Source organism: Ascaphus truei, chromosome 14 (genome assembly GCF_040206685.1).
Source record: "Ascaphus truei isolate aAscTru1 chromosome 14, aAscTru1.hap1, whole genome shotgun sequence".
Classification (NCBI taxonomy): domain Eukaryota; kingdom Metazoa; phylum Chordata; class Amphibia; order Anura; family Ascaphidae; genus Ascaphus; species Ascaphus truei.
The window spans coordinates 369232-385652 of record NC_134496.1 but is presented as its reverse complement, the minus strand read 5'-3'; the positions used below and the strand labels follow the sequence as shown (position 1 = coordinate 385652).

General features: G+C 40.1%; 1 long non-coding RNA gene across 2 annotated transcripts in view; it reads left to right on the top strand.

The window, feature by feature from the left end:
• Positions 1 to 16421, top strand: part of LOC142465526 (uncharacterized) — a 169566-nt gene that overhangs the window by 93870 nt on the left and 59275 nt on the right. The window contains exon 4 of one of the 2 annotated variants that reach the window (XR_012787911.1): positions 13503 to 13930. The exons of the other annotated variant lie outside the window; for it this stretch is intronic. This is a non-coding gene — a long non-coding RNA (uncharacterized LOC142465526). The remainder of the gene's footprint in view (positions 1 to 13502; positions 13931 to 16421) is intronic. 2 annotated transcript variants of the gene reach the window in all.

Below are 16421 nucleotides of genomic sequence, written 5' to 3'. Positions count from 1 at the left end.
TGTATATTAATTAGGGTATAATATCTGCGTACATCAGATTAGTAGGTAATAGACATTTCATGTACAATACATGAGTTTACCACACGCCGCACTGCCGCCTCCAGGCCTCAGATGGTCTCTCTCACAGCATCCAGGACAGTCTATCACAGCTGTAGCATGGGATCTCTGCCGCACTGCTGCCTTCCGATCGATATCCTTCCTCACTCGCTGCCGTCACCACCGCTCACGGCTAGGATCTGCCTCCGACCGCCACTGTAACTTCAAAGCAGTGTGTTTATGAATCACGTGTCCCGCGGGGTTTTGCGACTGACCGCAAAGGGAGGTTGAGACGTAAAGTGTGATGGTAGCTTTACTGCAGTTTGCCGAGTGCAGCTTATGGCATGAAATCAGTCCAGGGCAGACAATACCACACAGATTGTGGAGATAGAGTTCTAGGGCTATTAAAAAACTTATCCAACGCGTTTCGAAGCTTGCGCTTCTTCTTCAGGGATAAAATACACTAGGATAAGAGTATATTTATACCCTTAGATCGCCACTTGATTGGTCAAAGTCAAAAGGTATCTAAACCAATCTGATCTTCACCAGGCATCATCCCACAGGTGTGGGTGTTTTGAAGTACTTACTGCTTAATGTGCTCTGGTGGGTTGACCATTTCAGTGCTGGTCCAAGGGTATAGCTAAAACACATTACATTCTTTTTATTCAACTTATAAAATACATTCATAAAAATCACATCAATAAAATTGCCAATGATTGTTTTATTTCAGAGCCTTTGAAATACTCACAAACAGGTGTTACTGATACATATACACATTATTTGCTTTATGTTTAATATGAATGGGTATCACAGATGATTATAGATTTTATATATAAGACCAAGCACTAGTCAAATTGGAAACACATAACTATATAAGGCCTATTTATACAAAATGTTTAGTATAGACACCAGAGGTCTATGTTTTCATTTAGACCTTTTGGGCCTAAAGACTGCAATTGGTGGATCCAATAAGTTTCTTGGACAGAATTATCTTTTATTCTGTCTCCTCCACGTCTATTTTGGGGAATGGTTTTAATCCCTTTAAATGTCAGGGATGAGGGGTCTTTGTTATGGTGGGTCGAGAAATGACAACTTACACTATGGGTCTGTAATGCATGTTCAATATTTCTCACGTGCTCTTGGATACGTGTTTTCAGACAACGTTTTGTGCGGCCTACATATTGCAGGCCGCAGGGGCATTCTAATAAGTACACTAGGAATTTGGTATTACAATTGATAAATTCAGTAATATTATACACTTTATGATCTATATTGGATTTAAATGTTTTGCGTTCTCCATGTAGGAGTTTGCATATACAGCATCTCCCACATGGGAAGTTCCCTACTACATTATTACTCATCCAGGATAGTGCATCTTTATTTTTTGCAGTTTTCCCAATGTCACTCGGGACTAATGTATCTTTTAAACTACGTGCCTTCCTGTAGATAAACTTGGGGAATGTAGTAATGTGTCCACTAAGAATGGGGTCTGTAGATATAATGCCCCAGTGTTTTTTTTATTACTCCTTCTATTTGTCTGTGCATGGAATTGTAATTTGTGATGAACGGAACTTCTATCCTGTCCTCATCTACATTTAGAGGGCTTTATTTTTTTGTATCAACAGTTTATTCCGATCTATTTTTCTAACCTTTTCTAGTTCTAGCATAAGTTGTTTATAGTTATATCCTCTTTCTAAGAATCTAAGGAACAGGAATTGGGCTTGTGATTCAAAGTCTGCCTCCTTGCTGCAGTTTCTCTTAATTCTCATGAACTGACCTCCAGGTATATTGCTAATCCAAGTTCTTTTATGATTACTGGAGGCCAGTAAGAGATTGTTAGTATCTACCTTTTTGAAGAAGGTTTTAGTTGTTACCCCTTCTGCCTCTGAGGCCTTCAGGTCCAGATCTAAATAGCTGACACTCTCCGTGTGTGTTACATGGGTGAATACCAAGTTGTGATCATTATCATTGATGTATTCCATGAATTTATCTATTGATTCTTCATCCCCCTTTCACACACAGAGAATGTCATCTATATAGCGACGCCATATCACTATATGTTTCAGGAATGGATTCTCCTGCCAGATGAAGGTTTCTTCCCAGTTTCCCATATACAGGTTTGCGAAGCTGGGGGCAAAACGTGTGCCCATTGCAGTTCCGCAAACCTGCAAGAAAAACTGGGAAAGAAAAAGAAAATAATTATGGCTAAGCACATATTCTATGGCTTGTAAGATAAACCATCTATTCAGATCTGTGATTTTAGATTCTCGTCTCAGGTATTCCTCAACTGCTGCAATACCCTTTACATGTGGAATGCTGGTGTACAGGGCTTGTACGTCACACGTCAGCCACCTGTACGAACTTTTCCATTTGAATTGTGCAAAAAGGTTTAGTACCGCAGAGGAATCCTTTAGATATGAAGGTAGCTCCCCTACGATACTTTGCAGGAAATAGTCCACATATTGGGATAGATTTGCCGTCAGTGAGGATATACCTGAGACTATTGGTCTACCTGGCGGGTTTATTAGAGATTTGTGCAGTTTAGGTAGGTGATAGAACACCGGTATTTTTGGTGACTTGTTATATAGAAACCCATGTTCTTTATCTGTTATTATTATGAGGGATAGTGCTTCATCTAGAAGTTCTTTAAGTTTAGTTAGAAATGATGCTGTGGGATCTGAAGTTAGTTTTTTATAGAAGACAGGGTCACAAAGGAGTCGGTGTGCTTCCTGCTCATAAGTAGAGCGATCTTGTAGAACCACACCTCCTCCCTTGTCAGCCTGTCTAATAATGAGTTGATTATTATCCTGCAAAAATTTAAGTGCAAGATTTTCAGCCTTGGACATGTTCTGTTTGATGTTTTGTTCCCTTGCACTATTGGTGATTTTATTTAGGTCGTTATATACCATATCAAAAAAGGTATCCACATGGTTACCCTTTGATTGAAAGGGGTAAAAAGTGGATTGGGTCTTAAAAGGCGTGTGAATACATGCTGATGGTTCAATATCTTTATCTATTTCTTTATTTGAATCAACTTTGTTATTGGATTCATTTTTTATTTTGATAAAGTGTCATTTAAGTGTGATATTCCTAATAAATTTATGAAGATCTTTAAAAAGTTGAAATGAATTTGCCCCATTAGTCTTAGAGAAGGAGAGTCCCTTACTTAAGACTCTTTTTTGAACATCTGTAAGGATAAACGTGGAGAGGTTAAAAATACCTCTATCAAGCTTGGTAGGTTGAGTCCTTAAAATTCTTTTCTTTTGGACCCTGGATCCTCCTCTTTTCCCTCTTCTGGCAATGGTCTTTTTAACTTGGTCCCTGAGATCACCTGTTTGTGGTTCTCTGTAGTTTTCGGTTCTTTTAATGGGGAGCCATGCCTCCTCCTTATCAGATCTAAAAAAAGAGATGGAGAGGAGGGAGAAGGGGAGGGTGCAGGGCGACACTCACGTGTATAATCTGGTATCCCTACAGGGGCTCTATAAGACTCATTTTGTTGTTGATAATTCGTTTGTCTGTTTCTATTATAGTTATAGTTTTCGTCATAATTTCTCCCTTTATAGTTAGGGTTCCTAGGATGTCCCCCCCTTTGGGGATACGATCTATCTCTCCTAGGTAGAAGGGAACCCTAACTATAAAGGGAGAAATTATGACGAAAACTATAACTATAATAGAAACAGACATCTGGCAGGAGAATCCATTCCTGAAACATATAGTGATATGGCGTCGCTATATAGATGACATTCTCTGTGTGTGGGAGGGGGATGAAGAATCAATAGAATCAATAGATAAATTCATGGAATACATCAATGATAATGATCACAACTTGGTATTCACCCATGTAACACACACGGAGAGTGTCAGCTATTTAGATCTGGACCTGAAGGCCTCAGAGGCAGAAGGGGTAACAACTAAAACCTTCTTCAAAAAGGTAGATACTAACAATCTCTTACTGGCCTCCAGTAATTATAAAAGAACTTGGATTAGCAATATACCTGGAGGTCAGTTCATGAGAATTAAGAGAAACTGCAGCAAGGAGGCAGACTTTGAATCACAAGCCCAATTCCTGTTCCTTAGATTCTTAGAAAGAGGATATAACTATAAACAACTTATGCTAGAACTAGAAAAGGTTAGAAAAATAGATCGGAATAGACTGTTGATACAAAAAAAGAAAAGCCCTCTAAATGTAGATGAGGACAGGATAGAAGTTCCGTTCATCACAAATTACAATTCCATGCACAGACAAATAGAAGGAGTAATAAAAAAACACTGGGGCATTATATCTTCAGACCCCATTCTTAGTGGACACATTACTACATTCCCCAAGTTTATCTACAGGAAGGCACGTAGTTTAAAAGATACATTAGTCCCGAGTGACATTGGGAAAACTGCAAAAAATAAAGATGCACTATCCTGGATGAGTAATAATGTAGTAGGGAACTTCCCATGTGGGAGATGCTGTATATGCAAACTCCTACATGGAGAACGCAAAACATTTAAATCCAATATAGATCATAAAGTGTATAATATTACTGAATTTATCAATTGTAATACCAAATTCCTAGTGTACTTATTAGAATGCCCCTGCGGCCTGCAATATGTAGGCCGCACAAAACGTTGTCTGAAAACACGTATCCAAGAGCACGTGAGAAATATTAAACATGCATTACAGACCCATAGTGTAAGTCGTCATTTCTCGACCCACCATAACAAAGACCCCTCATCCCTGACATTTAAAGGGATTAAAACCATTCCCCAAAATAGACGTGGAGGAGACAGAATAAAAGATATTTCTGTCCAAGAAACTTATTGGATCCACCAATTGCAGTCTTTAGGCCCAAAAGGTCTAAATGAAAACATAGACCTCTGGTGTCTATATTAAACATTTTGTATAAATAGGCCTTATATAGTTATGTGTCTCCAATTTGACTAGTGCTTGGTCTTATATATAAAATCTATAACCATCTGTGATACCCATTCATATTAAACATAAAGCAAATAATGTGTATATGTATCAGTAACACCTGTTTGTTTTATTTCAGAGCCTTTGAAATACTCACAATCATTGGCAATTTTATTGATGTGATTTTTATGAATGTATTTTATAAGTTGAATAAAAAGAATGTAATGTGTTTTAGCTATACCCTTGGACCAGCACTGAAATGGTCCACCCACCAGAGCACATTAAGGAGTAAGTACTTCAAAACACCCACACCTGTGGGATGATGCCTGGTGAAGATCAGATTGGTTTAGATACCTTTTGACTTTGACCAATCAAGTGGCGATCTAAGGGTATAAATATACTCTTATCCTAGTGTATTTTATCCCTAAAGAAGAAGCGCAAGCTTCGAAACGCGTTGGATAAGTTTTTTAATAGCCCTAGAACTCTATCTCCACAATCTGTGTGGTATTGTCTGCCCTGGACTGATTTCATGCCATAAGCTGCACTCGGCAAACTGCAGTAAAGCTACCATCACGCTTTACGCCTCAACCTCCCTTTGCGGTCAGTCGCAAAACCCCGCGGGACACGTGATTCATCAACACACTGCTCCGAAATACAGTGGCGGTCGGAGGCAGATCCTAGCCGTGAGCGGTGGTGACGGCAGCGAGTGAGGAAGGATATCGATCGGAAGGCAGCAGTGCGGCAGAGATCCCATGCTACAGCTATGATAGACTGTCCTGGATGCTGTGAGAGAGACCATCTGAGGCCTGGAGGCGGCAGTGCGGCGTGTGGTAAACTCATGTATTGTACATGAAATGTCTATTACCTACTAATCTGATGTACGCAGATATTAAACCCTAATTAATATACACCTATATTTTTACAAACTTCACTATGTGCGTTTGCGCTTTTGTCAATCAGGAGGTAAGCTGACACCTGATAGCCAGCAAGGTAGAAAAGGATCTTGTTACTGGCAATAGCTGCCTGCCTTAGACCAGAGAACACTGCTATCCAGGCTGAGAGTGTGTTCACAAGTATGGAGGTGCAGTGAGAGGTGTGTGGGGGAGAAGGGTGTCTGAGACCCATCATGGAGGCAGACTCTGATGGAGTGAGAGCATTAAGGCATTATTCCAAGTGTGCACGTTTGAGTAATGTAGGCAGCTGCTCCGTCTGGGCTTTCCTGCTCCCGAGATGTTGGGTCCCTATTCAAGGCGTCACCTGTCAAAGTGTAGAAATAAAATCAATGAGTCAAGGGTTCAAAAAAGTAACAACATCAGTTTATCTGTACCAAGGCACAATTGGGAGACAAGAATTCAGAAAGAACTCAAGCCTCTTCCAACATATTGATTGGTATCACATTTTTATACATTTCAAAATGAGTAATACGCCCTTTAAGGGGGCTGGCTTAGAGATAAAAAATATATGATGACATACAAAAAGACATATTGATACCTAAATATGCTGCATACGCTATATTCTTATCGATAATTAACCATAATGTGGGCCTCTTAACCTTGTGACATAAGGGAGTTACTCTGTCCAGCCCTGTGTGTGTACTGTAGTTGTCAGATAACAGATCCTACGGTCAGCAGAAATATCTAATGCAGGAGAAATCGCTTACGAATGCTATTTCAATTTATTTCATGTCTCGTAGGAATTACACAAGGGTGAGTTACATCCAGAAGCGATACTCTGCAGAATCAAACATTCACAGTTCATTCATTCACGAATGAAACAAATAAACATTCATATAAGCAAACACTCAAAATGGTGGTTTAGGCCAAAATGGAGGTGATGATAGCCACACATATTATCTCAATCTTCACAGTCCTCTCTTTTTATTCTTGAAAACATAGTCTTTTAAGGATAATTCAGATAAAACTCAGAAGCGTTGCACTGGCCTGGAGGGCCCAAGTTTGCATGGCTTTGATAGTTCTGGAAACTCACAGAGCTGCTGGCTATCATATCCGCCAGATTGGTCTTTCTGCCATCATCTTCATCTGTATTCCATTGAGGAGGACTGACTTTTCCTTCTGAGATTGCATCTTCCGTAGTGTCGTCTGTGATCAGTGGCATGGCCTGGGTAGAGGGTGTTACACACCTTTGCAGTATGGTTTTACTGCACATGGCACAGACATACAAAACAATCAGAACTGCAAACACACAGACAAATCCATTCATCAGTTTCGCTTCTAGAAAACCAACCAACATGGTAATTCCTAACAAAACCCACCTCTTATCTCCACCTTTCCTTAATCTCTCCTGTATCTCTGCGATCTTCTCTACCTCATGCTCAATCTTACCACTTTGATCTCTAAACAAAACACAACATTGCTCTTTAACCAGGGCACACACGCTAAAATATAGTCCAGAGACATTCTATTCTGTAGGGCCATTAATCTAATCTGTACCTGTTCTTGATTAAGTAAATTAATGAATGTAGGTGTATAATTGAGAACATCATCCAGTACATCCGTAAGTATATTGAGCCTGTCATATAGCAACCCAACTCCTACATTAGGAAATAAGCTAGCCCAAAATTGTTCTTTCCATAGACTACTTTTCAACCCCTGTGTGTTGGAAGTGGCTCTGCTATTCCTGATCCTGCCAGTGGGTCATTGTAAAGGCAGGCACAATTGTACCTAGATAGCAAGACCCCGTCCAACCACATGGTAATACTCTGTAGGCCCATTTTCCACAAATCCAATACACTCCCCTAGATAAAATAGAATTTGTGCAAGCACCTTTTACTATCTTAATTAAAACTGAAAAATTAAGGCCACATCCTCCCTGAAATTTTTTAGTTCAGGGCTGTAAATACATTTTCATACAAGTTTCATTGGTTGGTGGAGACACCTGACCCATAAATTGATTTGTTGTTCCCAGTGCAAAATCCACCTACAGGAACCTCATTTACCAGTGGAATTCGGTTTAAAAGTTTTAAAAAAAGTTCCCTGTAAACAAATTCAAATTAACATTTCATTTTTTAAATTCGGCATTAGTGTAAAGTATCTCTACTCAAGGGGTTAAATGTAATTCTCTCTTACGTCATTGGGGCCACTAGAGTATGGCAGGGATTCATTGTATATATTCCCTTGTGACCCATAAACCTGTGTAGCATTGTGCAAGATTGTATGATTGTCTGCAAAATGATGTGACCATAAAACAATAAACATTACAAATATTTCAAAACTGATCATCCCTTATCATCATCTGGATGGTGTAGGCTGATCTTGCCTAGCGGGGCATACATCTTAAAAACACACTCTACAGCATAAAAAATAATAATATTGAGTCCTGAAAAAACAAATTGTTCGTTTAAGTCCGGCCCTTGATAATATTGAGTCCAGAAAAAACAAATTGTTCGTTTAAGACCGGGCCTTGCCTGAAGTCTTAATTCCTCGGTGGTTAAATGTTCTAGGATTATTGTGCCTAGATACACTAACTATTGGTCAAAAATGCTGGCTTGATGATTCTTTGTCTTTGTTAACTGTTTACGGTGGTGCCGGCACTTTTTTCTTGCGATGATGCTGCTTTGTATTCTCCTTGGTAGACTGTATAAGCTGCACCTAAGTTTGGAGAGACTTAAACATTTCATTAATAAAAGCACAAGGAGAGTGCTTTTAACCACTATAATTTAGTATCAGCACAAATTTTTTTGTTTTTCACCACTATCTTGGCATCCGCATATAAAATAAACACAAAAACACCTTGCTCACCAAACTACAAAAGAAAGAAATCAACGGTGCATAGGAAAGTATCGCAAGAGAACACTGATAAGTGACAAGAGGTTGTCACTAAAAGTCCCTAAAGCTTGCACTCATTGTAAACTGTAAAATATACATAAAGTACCAGTTAAATAACTAATACCACTAATATCAAATTTATTACAGACCAAATGGGAAATATCCACATAAACTTAACTATAACACAACTAAAACGTATACAACTTTTTTACAAGCTAAAAACTAACGAAATGCATAAAATGACAACTAATAAACCATAAATAAAAGTCCCCATGTGAACGAAATGGACAGTAGTATATGGTAAACAAAAATGCTAATATGAACACGAGTGTAAAGCCCTATCAGAACATGAGGGGCGAGTGTCCATAATATACTAACAATGCTAATTAGCTTCACCACAAAACACTGCGTAGTAGCAGCTTATCACATTAATACTCAGTTCCCAAACTGGCTCAAAATAAAGCTATCCAATAGTTATGCTGGAAAATGTAAAGAGGAGGGGTATAAATAACAAAACAACACACATAAGGTAATGTTGCAATGAACAAAATAGGCAGAGTCCGCATATAGACAGGTGTGTAATGGAAAATCATATAAATTATCCTCTCTTTTGTTCATATGCAAATCCTATGACATGTGAACAATATACGACATGTAACGGGTTTTCCCCCACCCAATCTCACATTGGCCCGTGTGGTCTAACCAGTCCCCATTACATGTTCGTGTCTGGTGGTGCACCTGTAGGCAACAGGGCTCCTGAGTCTCCCGCTTGATGGTATTAGGGGATGTCATCCAGACAGGCAGCTGAGGTAGTGTGTGCGAGTCCTACCTATATCCAGTGCAGCACCTCCACCTCATCAGGATCTGTGCTTCCGCACGGAGATGGTCCTGGTGAGGAACTCCTTCTTGGTGGTGCCATCCACTGCTGAGTAACTTCACACTCACACAGTGGGGGTCTCATTAACAAGGTCATCTTTATTGTAGATTGGGATGTAGCAGACTGCCCCATGCAGCTGCCGGCTCTAGCCTCACATTTCTTCGTGCTGTCCCTTTGCCAGGTACGCCCTCCCGTATTGAAGTGGGATTCCCTCTTCTCTTTGAGAGATCACCCCTGTGGCAGGTCCCTGGACACTGAGTGGCTTATGACAGACTTGATTGGTCAACCTGCACCGCTAGTTACTGCACTAGGGTCACAAAAGTGTTCCTACAATCCCTTATGCAGGAGCATACACTTTACCAGCTACTTCACACAACTGCTGGCCAACAACTAACTGACAGTGTTGTGCTTTATATACTTCAGGAGGCAGGCGCATCTCTGATGTCACTATCCAGGGACTCATAGCTTACAGCCACTCCCCTCCATACATAGGGCACCTCACCAGGGTGTGAGGGAAAACCTCCATAACTACTGCTGGCATACCTGTACTTATCAGGACTTACGGCCAACCGAGAGGAAAGTAGTATACCATTATTATGCATGGCTATAGACATAAAGAATGATGGTATTTAAAACATCAGCAGCTTGAGATTTAAATATATATATCATGAATTTGACAATAGCTACTGCTTTAAAAAATAAAATCTAGATAGCCTACAGTTGCATTCTTTAAAATGAGAGGCTATAGATCAGGGTTCAAATTAAGACACCTTTTGGAGGGAAAGGAGAGGTAATGGTTAAAAGTTATAAAAAAAAATACCTCACATATGCAGTTAACTTTAAAAAAAAATGATTTCATATGTGACTTTATGCTTACTCGTTTATATCGTACACTTTGTGACGTACTGAGTATACTTTTGACACTATTCAAATACAGAAACACATTAAATATTATTGTATTATTAATAAAACAATTATAACAAATAGAATTAAAAACATCTCTTAATTAGAACAAATAGAATTGAAATGTGTTTACTGGTTTCTGCGTAGAGGTAATTTGGATACTGCATGTGGGGATTATAACCCCTTCTTGTAATAATTCCTACATAATAGGGGCTATGCCATCTAAAGCATTTCTGCTGAGTGGGTATTGGCCAATAAACTTAGTCCAAAAATAAATACATTACAGAATCATTCTCTTTCCCCATACTATAACTAAGCTGCTTTTAAACATTTTTATTTTCTCAGCTTCTAGTTAACTTTTCATGTCTGGAACGTGGTCTTTGTACATTCCTTAAGCTGGAGGAGGGGGGCCAGCCCGCTTGGCTGCTTTTAACCTTCCCTCTTTTAAATGACTGCTGTTCAAAAATCAAACGAGCAGTGTATTTAAGAAAACAAACCGTTAGTTTCCTAATATAAGTTTGAACAGAGAAACCTTGATAACTAAAAAAAAACAAAACCATCTCTGCAACCCTTCCTATAAAACAAAAATCGTATTTTTTATTTACTATTCATTTCTTATCTTTCTTACACACACCCACACACACATATACACACATTCTCTGAGTTTATCTTCCATCAACATTCATTCTCCTTTCTACAAAACTCCAACATGATCTGAATCTCGTGGGCCAGAGTAAAACTTAATAAAGCTTCCTTACTCCATAAGATCAGACTCTTTCTTTTGTTTAAATAAAAAATAAACATTTACTTTTTAAAACTTTGCGTTCTAGATATTCCTTGCTTTTAGTCCTGACTCCTCTAAATCAGCACATAAAATTTAAATTTAAAACTTCATTTAAATATTGTAACACAGTATTTCCTACGCCCAGGAACAAAAATGTGCCGCAGTAAAAAATACAAATTCATACTGTAAAGTAAAGGTGTAAAGGTGTAAAGGTGTAAAGGTGTAAAGAATTCTTTTTACAACTGCCAAATTTTCATTCTCTTTTAAAATATTACACTAACAGACTTTAACATACAATACTTCCTAGGTTTATTTTAAATGCTACTGTCATGCCTTGTAAATGGCAGCAGGCTTAATACACTTTGACAAAAGGGTATAAACTTAAATGACCCTTTTACAAGAGATTATTTGTTATGTTTATGATTAGTACTGACGTGACACTGTACGTGACAATGTAAAGCGCTATGTACACTAATGGCGCTATATGAATAAAGACATTCATACATACATACATTAACTATCAGAGTGACACACAAACACTTTACTCCATGACATGTATATTATTATGCCATCAAACTAGTTTCTATGAGCTTTCTAAGATAAAAACAAAAAACATTTAAAGTAGATGTCCCCTTCTTTTTCCATGCAGTTTTAATGCATTAATTCCTAAAAAACTACTTTAACATTCTTAAATTCAAGCCATTTCTTCCTAGGTTAATAATTAACTTCCATGTCTCACAGACATGCAACTCCTGTGCCTCACAGACATGCAACTCCTGTGCCTCACAGACATGCAACTCCTGTGACCTTTCAGTGAAAAAGGGTGAGGAAAGGGAGATGAGGAAAAGGGGATTAGAAAAAGGGGGGTTAGAAAAAGGGGGTTCCACTAATGCTGCAGTTATTTTTAAAACAGAGCCTGATATGTTTCACTTCCTTCTTATTTAATATACTCTGCACCACTAAATATCAATTTTTAAAACATTTTATTGCCATAAAGTCCACACATAATTTCAAGGGACGTACCCTTCACCGGCAACTGCTGAGAACGTAGGTTTCCCCATAATTCTCCTGTATTACACCGATCAACGTTAGCTGACCATGTACCTTACACCGATCAACGTTAGCTGACCATGTACCAATAAGGTGCCCCAACCCTTGGTATAATATAAGTAGAATATAGAGTTAAGGACCAGTGGCCTTAAAAATAGTTACCTGCTGTTCCTTAACAATAGTTCTCTCCCCAAGTTCTAGGAGACTTAACACCTTATTAATTATTATATCTTCCGGGCCCTTACTTGGCCCTGCCGTTTAGCGGCACACGGTATAACCTGAGTTTATGGCAATAATATAAAAACAACAACAACAATACCTGATCAGTATAATATTGATAAACTCACGTGATACAGGGTGTCCCATCACTCAGGTAGGTTGCCCATAAAGAACAAACTGTCTACAGATTACTCAAACAATTAATCTAACGGCTTTTTTGTTAAAAAGGATAAAGCCATACCTTATTCCAAGTGTGCACGTTTGAGTAATGTAGGCAGCTGCTCCGTCTGGGCTTTCCTGCTCCCGAGATGTTGGGTCCCTATTCAAGGCGTCACCTGTCAAAGTGTAGAAATAAAATCAATGAGTCAAGGGTTCAAAAAAGTAACAACATCAGTTTATCTGTACCAAGGCACAATTGGGAGACAAGAATTCAGAAAGAACTCAAGCCTCTTCCAACATATTGATTGGTATCACATTTTTATACATTTCAAAATGAGTAATACGCCCTTTAAGGGGGCTGGCTTAGAGATAAAAAATATATGATGACATACAAAAAGACATATTGATACCTAAATATGCTGCATACGCTATATTCTTATCGATAATTAACCATAATGTGGGCCTCTTAACCTTGTGACATAAGGGAGTTACTCTGTCCAGCCCTGTGTGTGTACTGTAGTTGTCAGATAACAGATCCTACGGTCAGCAGAAATATCTAATGCAGGAGAAATCGCTTACGAATGCTATTTCAATTTATTACAAGTCTCGTAGGAATTACACAAGGGTGAGTTACATCCAGAAGCGATACTCTGCAGAATCAAACATTCACAGTTCATTCATTCACGAATGAAACAAATAAACATTCATATAAGCAAACACTCAAAATGGCGGTTTAGGCCAAAATGGAGGTGATGATAGCCACACACATTATCTCAATCTTCACAGGAGCTGCAGCTGTTACCTGTGCAGCCTCAGGAAAAAACATTACAGAGGAACCACTAGCCACAGATGGTGCAGCACAGAGGCCACCAGCAGCCCGTGCAGCACAGAGGCCACCAGCAGCCACAGACGGCGCAGCACAGAGGCCACCAGCAGCCACAGACGGTGCAGCACAGAGGCCACCAGCAGCCACAGACGGTGCAGCACAGAGGCCACCAGCAGCCACAGATGGTGCAGCACAGAGGCCACCAGCAGCCACAGATGGTGCAGCACAGAGACCACCAGCAGCCACGGGCGGTGCAGCACAGCGGAGCATCCCTGGAGAAGCTGGAGAGAGACCAGAGAGAGCAGAAGGGTCCACATGGAGAGGTGCCGGTCCAGGGTCCAGCAGTTACCCCCAGTTTCCAAGCCCCACTGCCAAGCGGATAAATGTGGTGAGACTGCGATACAAAGGTGTTGGGGATATTCCTGATAAATGCTTTGTTGGTAAAGCCCTTTTGAAGGAATCTACAGTATGGGGTTTGAGGCCTCAGACATTTTTGCTTTCATACACACCCCAGGTAACAGGGAATATGACATAAGCTTCAAAAGGGGGGATTTGCTAGAAGCTTTCTGGCACAGATTTGAGGACTTGAAATTCACACTTCTGTGGAAAGACTTTGTTGCCATCCCTGTAAGTCGTCCTACAACAAAACTGGTGACTGTAATTTTTCGCAACGAGGCCGTTGCCAAACAAGACATTCTTTATTGGTTTAAAAGACAATGTACTATGCTGTCTGATCTGGAGAAAATAGAGGAGGAGATCTGGGAAGGAGCGTGGGTGTGGACTGGCAGTTGGAGGTGTAAGGTTAAGCTGTGGGAAAGATTTGGTGTGTCTCACCACCTCCCAAATTCCCTTTTCATTGGAGGAGACAGAGGGGTCTGTTTTTACAGTGGCCAGCCCAGGCTTTGCTTCAAATGTGGGTCCAACAGGCATTTGAGTGCAAGCTGTGATTAGACCAGGTGCAGCCAGTGTGGGGTTCTGGGGCATAACCGATCTGTATGTCCTAATACGGTGCTGTGTAATTTGTGTGGGGGACAGGGTCACTCTTTTAGGGAGTGTCCTGAGGCGGTGCATAATAATGCTCCCCAGGACACTGAGACAGGCCTAGTAGAGGAGACCCAGACAAATGAGTTTGGTGCCATGGAGCTATCCTTTGAGCAGGAGCCAGCAGAGGCAGGAGGGGAGCAGGGGCCAGCAGCGGCAGGAGAGGAGCAGGGGCCAGCAGCGGTAGGAGAGGAGCAGGGGCCAGCAGTGGCAGGCGGGGAGCAGTGGCCAGAAGTGGCAGGTGGGGAGCAGGGGCCAGCAGCGGCGGGAGGGGAACAAGGGCCAGCAGCGGCGGGAGGGGAGCAGGGGTCATCAGGAGGGGAGCAGGAGCCAAAAGGGGAGGGATGGGAGCATGTAACTAAAACAAAGAAAAAGGCCAAAGGCAGAGGTAACACTGGGGAGTTACAGTCATCAGGGATACCCACCTCAAATACCTATGATGCATGGTCTTGGGGGGATACTATGGATGCAATGGAGGAAGGTGGAACAGAAGCCCTCAAAAGTGAGGAGGAGGGAATAGCAGCTACATTAAAAAAAAAAAAAAGATGTGTCCGCCCACTGACCCCGCACAGCCTATAAGGTTTTGCACTGTGAATGTTAACAGTGTTAGAACCGCTACCACCCGAGGTATTACTTTTGGGGAATTGAAAAAATGGGATTGTGATATTTATTTTTTACAGGAAACTAGATTGATTTCAGCATCTGGCATCTTTAATTCTAAAAGAGATTGGAAAGAGGGGGCTTCCTTTTGGTTTATTGGGCCTGATTCTTATGATGGTGTTGGGTTTTTATTTAAGATTGCACATTTTCAATGCATAAAATTAGTTGAAATTTCACCAGGTCGGTGTCTATTAATTGATATTGTTATTGACAAAGTGCAATATAGGTTAATTAATGTTTATAGACCCCAAAAACTAAGTTTGAGGAAACTCTTATTTGAACAAATAAAGCCGTATTTATTTACAAGTAAAACAGTGCTATTAGCTGGAGATTTCAATTGTGTAACATGTATTCAGGATAGGTTAGGGGGAAAAGGAATAATAACAAGTGATGGAGTTTTTTTTAAATCAAATGTGTAGAGATGCAAACCTTAAGGATGGATATAAGGTGATGTTTCCAGACAAGCCGGGGTATACCTATAGTTGAGGGGAACACAGCAGTAGTTTGGATAGAATTTATGTAACCAGCGCTGTTGAAATTGGTTCAATTGGTTTAAAACCAGCAGCATTTACTGACCACCTCTTGTTAGAGGCCACTATTAATCTTAATGAAGCCATACGTATTGGTAGAGGAGTTTGGAAATTAAACTCTAAACTGCTAGAGCAGGAATACTTAAGGCAGCAATTTGAAACCTTTCTGATAAATAGGATTTCTACACAGTTTTTGTTTTCAGACTATGCAGAATGGTGGGAAAATGTTAAATCAGATATAAAAATGTTCTTCAAAAAAGAAGCTAGTGTTGGTATATCAAATGCACAGCAGAAGTATATTCAGTTGAGAAATAAACTGACAAAACTGAATTCAGAACTACAACTGGGGAGAGAAGGCTTGGGAAAAGAGATAGCAGAAACAAGGAAGAAAATGCTGGAGTTTGAGTATAACAGGTATAAAACCCTACAGGAGGAAAGCAGTTTTGGGAACCAGTTTTCCTCTTCTCCAGACCCCTTTGAGGCATGAAAGGGGAGGAGAGAGAGGAAAATAATTCCAGGTCTGTTAAATGAGGAGGGTGTAGTGATGCAGACAAATAGGGAGATATTAGATCTAGGGCTCTATGCAGTAAGCGTTGATAAGGGTTTTTTCGCCATTTTACAGCCAAAATTGGGTTTGAGATTCAGTAA